This window comes from Polyodon spathula, chromosome 17, assembly GCF_017654505.1.
Source record: "Polyodon spathula isolate WHYD16114869_AA chromosome 17, ASM1765450v1, whole genome shotgun sequence".
In the NCBI taxonomy this organism is placed as follows: Eukaryota; Metazoa; Chordata; class Actinopteri; order Acipenseriformes; family Polyodontidae; genus Polyodon; species Polyodon spathula.
The window spans coordinates 22385083-22391964 of record NC_054550.1 but is presented as its reverse complement, the minus strand read 5'-3'; positions in this window follow the sequence as shown (position 1 = coordinate 22391964).

The following is a 6882-nucleotide window of genomic DNA, read 5'->3' as shown; positions in this document are numbered from 1 at the left end:
TCTAGAATGAACTGTTATAGAATACTACTACTACTACTACTAAAGCAGAAACCACAATGTTTTCCGTTTGACACTAGCAATATACAGACAGTTAACTTGAATCAATTGAATTCTGTCTTCCATGAATGTAAGCTGAATAGGCATGTCTGCTTCCATTTGCAGAAGTTGGAGGCTGTAGATAGAGAGGACAGCATGAAAACGTGATACATAGTGCTGTTAATGCTCAGGTAATTTTAGAGTGAAAAAGTTGTGGAGGTAGTACATCTGCTCCAGAGTTCTGTGTCTTATTAAATTGAACCTTTAAGCTGATGAGTAAAAGTGGCAGTATGTACAACTACCACAAGCTATTCATACCCTGTTCACATTTATTCACAGGAAACACTGAATTATGGTTAAACGTATTTCCTCATGAGTCAGTATAGAAGTCATCAAAAGTGATTGTAGAATACTAAGAAAGCAAAAGTGACTGTAGAATACTTCCATCATTACTCAGCATGATGAAGTGAGTCTGTATGACATGGGCATGAGGTTTCTTAAATTTACTTTTACATCTTTTCTGTGTCTGTGTCTTCTACTGCCCTCTGCAGTTTAGATGAGATGGTGCCTGTACTGCAATACTTTAGGTCTGTAACTGTTGTTCAAAAATGATTCTGTTCCATGGGCTGGGAGGGTAGGGTACTGAGTTTGTGCCCCAGTATCTACTTACCTAATCCTTTTGATCCCCATGTCATATGATATATTCAGACACATGTCCTACATCTTAGGGAAAGGGAAGTCACTGTATTGACTATGACCAGGGCAGAGCCATTCGGTCAACTCCATTTAAAACAGTTGCGTTCACAACCAAGTTACATTTTATAAAAACATACATTTTTTAGGTAATTGTTTACTACAACATAACAAATGTATGACCGAGAGGAAGCCATCTGGGCCATCTGTGTTCATCCAATTGCTATTAGATGATTGATTTTAAAACTTTGTAAAGTTGGGTCTTAAATGATCCCAGTGATTCAACATTCAAAGCGTTAGTTTACCTACTGTCAACCTGGTTCCCTGAAAGAGAAGATGGCCACCAAACATCGTTTATGGGATATACGCCTGCCTATTGGTAGGTGTCACTGAGCTCTTACTATCAAAGCTGCCAATAGGTCCCCCTTCCCTCGATGACCTCCTCGGTCCCGCCTACCGAGGGAATAAAACCGTCACGCAGGGAAGAATCGACTTCTTTTTGTGACGAAACCGTTACGATGACCGATGCGACCTCACGGTTGGTGGCCATCTTCTCTTTCAGGGAACCAGGTTTACAGTAGGTAAACTAACGTTCCCTTTCAATTCGAAGACCGCACACCAACCCAAGTTGGAGGCGTCCGTTACTACCCGGCGGTTGGAAACCACTTCCATTCGGACTCCCTGGTGCAGGTGAGAGGTCATCCTCCACCAGCGCAGGGCCACCGGGCACGCAAGACACATTGTCAGCTGACGGTGTCTGTCGCGCTTGGGACACAGGTGAAATGCATTGAGTAATGCTTGCAGCGGGCGCATGCGCAGTAAGCCCAGCTCAATGGCTGACATTGCTGCGGCCATCAGTCCCAGTAGTTTCTGGCACAACACAAGGGGCACCCTCGATCCATGTCGAAACAGGGAGAGTTGGTGCTGGAGAGCCATAAACTGCAAAGCAGTAAAGAAAAACACATATACACACACAACAGCAAGGTTGCGGGGGTAAAATAGCAGTCACCACGGCAGCGTGTGTAATTGTTTTTTTTCTTGTTTTTTTAAACAGTGCGCCGATTAGGTGGGCTGAAACAAGCCGACGGAAGCCACTCAACAGTGGGGCCAGCAGAGCTGAGTCCCGGTGGAAGAATCATGCTTATATTATTTTTATTTTTAAACTGCAAGGCAGAAAAGGAACGAATAAATACATGCTCCACAGCAAGTTGTGTGGGTAAGAACTGAAATTTTTAAGCGCACCAAAAGGGTGGGCTGAGGCATTCCAGCAGAGCCGGGGTCCGGTGGAGGATCATGCGTCTCTTTTCCTTTTTAAACTGCAATAGCAGAGGAGAACACAAAACAATGAGCGCCGTAAGTTTTAAGCAGACTGCAATCGCAAAGCGATGTAGGCTATTACACAGAAAAAGAGTAAACACAGCGTAGTACCTGGACAGGGGTGTCTAGTCTGGACTACGTGCAGTCACACGACTGGGGCAGCGTGTAGCCTGCAGCGGAGTGCAGCACCGTCTACAGGCAAAGGGAAATGAGGCACTGTTGCGCTAGGTCTGAGGCAGTGGCCAAGCACCGTGTGCACTACGTGCACCATGAGACCCGAGTGCCATGCACAGAGTACCGTGCACTATGTGCAACGCGTACTGTGCAGCACTGTGCATTCCCACACTAGCTTTGTACCGAGTACTGTGCACATCAAGCTTGGAGTAACAGGTACGATGCGCAACACATGCACCAAGTACTGTATGTGCCGCATGCACAGAGCACAGAGCATATCAAGTGCACCGAGTATAGTACAACGCCGAGCACCGTGCACCGAATACCGTGCAGTGTTGGCGCACTGCCTGTACCAGGTACTGTGTAAAAACACAGGGGGCAGCTATGCAACGGTGCCTACCCTAACCGCGTGGTCACACACCTGGGCAGCGCGTAGCGTACAACAGATAAAAATAATACAGTACAGTACAGATGTTTGATTGTAAGGTCCAACACACATGGTGGTGGGCCAACGCAGTGGGCAAGAGATTTCTCCACTCAGCAACGGGGCTGGCCCCGGTGAGGAATACATGGCTGGTTCAGGCTGTAAGCAGCCACACTGCAGCTAGTCCTCTGCTCAACCAAGCGCGAGGACACGCAGCACAATCAAAACAACAAGGCCCCTACTGGCGGCCTGAAGGCGGCTGCTGACTCGACAACGGGGACAAGGCAAGCCTAGCCCCAGTGGAGTAACAGCACTCTCCCAAGTAAAAAAGGGTGAAAGATACACTCACTCCTTTAAAATCAATACTGCCCAGGCAGTCGGCTCACAGACTACAGACAGTAAAGACAAAGCAGCCTGCAATGCAAGCGAGCAGGTGCTGAAAGTACAATATTAGAAAGAGAAAAAAGGGCTACGATTTAAGAGCTACTGATTCCATGAAAGCGGCAAGCCAGCTTTCAGCACAGTGCAAGGGAACTAGCAGCCAGCGCTTTTTAAGTAATAAAACTTCTGCATACACAACACAATGAAGCTGGGGATCACCGTGGTTTCCAAGCTAAGTAAACCCAACTTCTAAATACTTTTCAAATTTTCTGAGCTTATATTTTTCTGAAGTACCTCTTTCATGAGATCAACCTCCTTTGCTGAATGAGGCTAGTGTTTCTCATCTTACTAAAACACAATCCAGACTATAAAACCCTAAATTACATTTCTGTGCTGTAGAGCAGATATATAGTGAAATTTAGGATCACAAATATTTGTTATTTCCTTTAGATTTTTTTAAGTCACATTAACTTTAAGGGGTTACTTTTGCTTTTATACAAATATATTTTATTATTATTATTTGTTTATTTAGCAAATGCCTTTATCCAAGCGATTTATAGACTAATCATATTGATGTTACAATAAAAACAAAACAGTACAACAGAGCAATATCAACTTTTAGCTTTGTGGCTGCCTTGTCTGCTTCTGAATTGAGTTGTCTTAGAAGCAGAGCTTGCATCAGCAGCTGTTCAAGACTTGCAGTGCCAGCAAGTGGTTAAAGAAGACGTAGAGCAAGGCGTAAAATTGGCCAGGAAGTCACAAAGAACCCTAGAACAACATCCAGGGATCTGCAGGTCTCTCTCGCCTTGGCTAAGGTCAGTGTTCATGACTCCACCATCAGAAACACACTGGGCAAAAATGGGATTAATGGCAGAGTAGTAAGGTGGAAACCACTGCTCACAAATAACATGATTGCTTATCTCAAGTTTGCCAAAAAGCACCTGGCTGATCATCATGAATTCTGAGAGTCAAAGATGAGTCAAAAGTGGAACTTTTTGGCCAACACGGGTCCCGTTATGTCTGGCGAAAACCAAACACTGCATTCCACAGTAAGAACCTCATACCAATGGTCAAGCATGGTAGTGGTAGTGTCATGATTTGGGGATGCTTTGCTGCATCAGGACCTGGACTACTTGCCATCATTGAAGGAACCATGAATTCTGCTCTGTATCAGAGAATTCTACAGGAGAATGTCAGGCCATCCGTCCGTGAGCTGAAGCTGAAGCACAGCTGGGTCATGCAGCAAGACAATGATCCAAAACACACAAGCAAGTCTACATCAGAATGGTTGAAGAACAAGAAATTTAAAGTTTTGGAATGGCCTAGTCAAAGTCCAGACCTAAACCCCATTGAGATGTTGTGGCAGGACCTGAAATGAGCAGTATATGCTCAAAAACCCACAGATGTCGGGGTTGAAGCAGTTCTGCATGAAGGCGGAGGCCAAAATTCCTCCATGGCTCTGTGAAAGACTGATCAATAACTACAGGAAGCGTTTGGTTGCAGTTATTGCTGCTAAAGGTGGCGTAACCAGTTATTGAGTCTAAGGGGGAGATTACTTTTTCACACGGGGCATTGGGTGTTGCATAACTTTCTTTAAATAAATGAGAAAAGTATCAATTTTGTGTTATTTGTTAACTCAGGGTCCCTTTTATCTATTAGATTTTGGTTGAAGATCTGATAACATTGTGTCAGGAATATGCAAAAATGCAGAAAATCACAGGGGGCAAATACTTTTTCATGGTACTAATAATAATAATAATAATTCTAATAATGATAATAAAAATTATAATTATATAAAATAATCAGATAAGTCTATGTCAGGTGCACACACTTTAAATTTTTATTTTAAAATGCATCGTAAGGCATTTGTGGCAGAGCAAAGCTCTGCCCTTTTTAAATTGGCAGGGATGGGGTTAACTTCCCCTACCTGCCTGGGTTTATTATGTTCAGGTGGCTGGGGTTGATTAGTTGATTAGGTTGATTAACGATCAATCAGCGCCCAGCCACCTGATATAAAAGGAGGCCTCTGCTTCTCATTTGGGAGAGGGAGCTGAGGAAGCAGGTTGGTGTTTGTTTTGTGGTTTTTGAATTTTCTAAATCCAGTGAAGGCATTGCCCAGCCTGGAAACTTTATTTTTGTGAGTTTTGTTTTTGCTTTATTTGTGTTTGAGTATCTGTTATTTTGCCCTTGTGCACGTTATTTTTGTTTATTTATAATAAAATAGTTATTTTTTTGAACTGCAGTCTGTCTCTGGGCCTCTATCCACTCGCCAGCCTGCCACATTTTGGTGTCAGAGTGGGATAGCGCCACCTAGAGGCTCAGAGCAGTATTATTTATTTATTTATTTATTTATTTTTTTTGCAAAAAAAAATGGGAAAGAAGAGCAGACAGTGGAAAAGGCAGGACAAGCAGCAGCTGAAGAAATGTAAGCTGCTGCAACTGGAGGACCCGGCCAGCCTCTTCCCCTGGTGTTCCTGGTGCGGGAAGGAGGACCATCGTTGGCGGTCCTGCCCAGACGTGCCACCGGCAAACTGGTGTGGCCGGTGTGAGGAGGACGGCCACAACTGGGCAGGATGCCCCTACAACCAGGCCCAGGAAGAGGTGCCGTGTTCACCCCGGGCATCAGGGGCCACCCCACTACCTCCAGCACCACCACCTTCACCACCGTCCCAGGAGATCTGGGACTGGTTGATGCACCCTGAGGCAGACCTCGTCCACGATCTCCCCATAGTTATCAACACGCTTATCGTGGAGCCTGCCGTTCCGCATCAGGCCACCAGAGGGAGCCGGGCCGCAGTCGCCGCCTCCGCCACCAGAGGGAGCCGGGACGCGGTCGCCGCCTCCGCCACCAGAGGGAGCCGGGCCGCAGCCGCCGCCTCCGCCACCAGAGGGAGCCGGGCCGCTGCCGCCTCCGCCACCAGAGGGAGCCGGGCCGCCTCCGCCACCAGAGGGAGCCGGGGCCGCTGTCCCCGCCTCCGCCACCAGAGGGAGCCGGGCCGCCGCCTCCGCCACCAGAGGGAGCCGGGCCGCCTCCGCCACCAGAGGGAGCCGGGCCGCCTCCGCCACCAGAGGGAGCCGGGCCGCCGCCGCCGTCGCCGCCTCCGCCACCAGAGGGAGCCGGGGCCGCCGCCGTCGCCGCCTCCGCCACCAGAGGGAGCCGGGTCCGCCGCCGCCGCCACCAGAGGGAACCGCCGCCATCGCCGGACTCAACCAAAGAAGGCTTGGGGGCTCCGACATCAACCCCGCCCACCACCACCCACCATAACAGCCCACCCAAGGGACATAATTGGACTCTTGGGGGAAAGGGGAGAGGGGGGGGGGGGAAGGGGGGAGTTGGCCGATTGCGGCCGGTGTACGTTGTACATGGGGGGAGGTGTGTGGCAGAGCAAAGCTCTGCCCTTTTTAAATTGGCAGAGATGGGGTTAACTTCCCCTACCTGCCTGGGTTTATTATGTTCAGGTGGCTGGGGTTGATTAGTTGATTAGGTTGATTAACGATCAATCAGCGCCCAGCCACCTGATATAAAAGGAGGCCTCTGCTTCTCATTTGGGAGGAGGGAGCTGAGGAAGCAGGTTGGTGTTTGTTTTGTGGTTTTTGAATTTTCTAAATCCAGTGAAGGCATTGCCCAGCCTGGAAACTTTATTTTTGTGAGTTTTGTTTTTGCTTTATTTGTGTTTGAGTATCTGTTATTTTGCCCTTGTGCACGTTATTTTTGTTTATTTATAATAAAATAGTTATTTTTTTGAACTGCAGTCTGTCTCTGGGCCTCTATCCACTCGCCAGCCTGCATTTTCAGCAAATAATAATAAAAAAAAAAAAACACACACAGCACACATACTTGATGCAAAGATATTTTA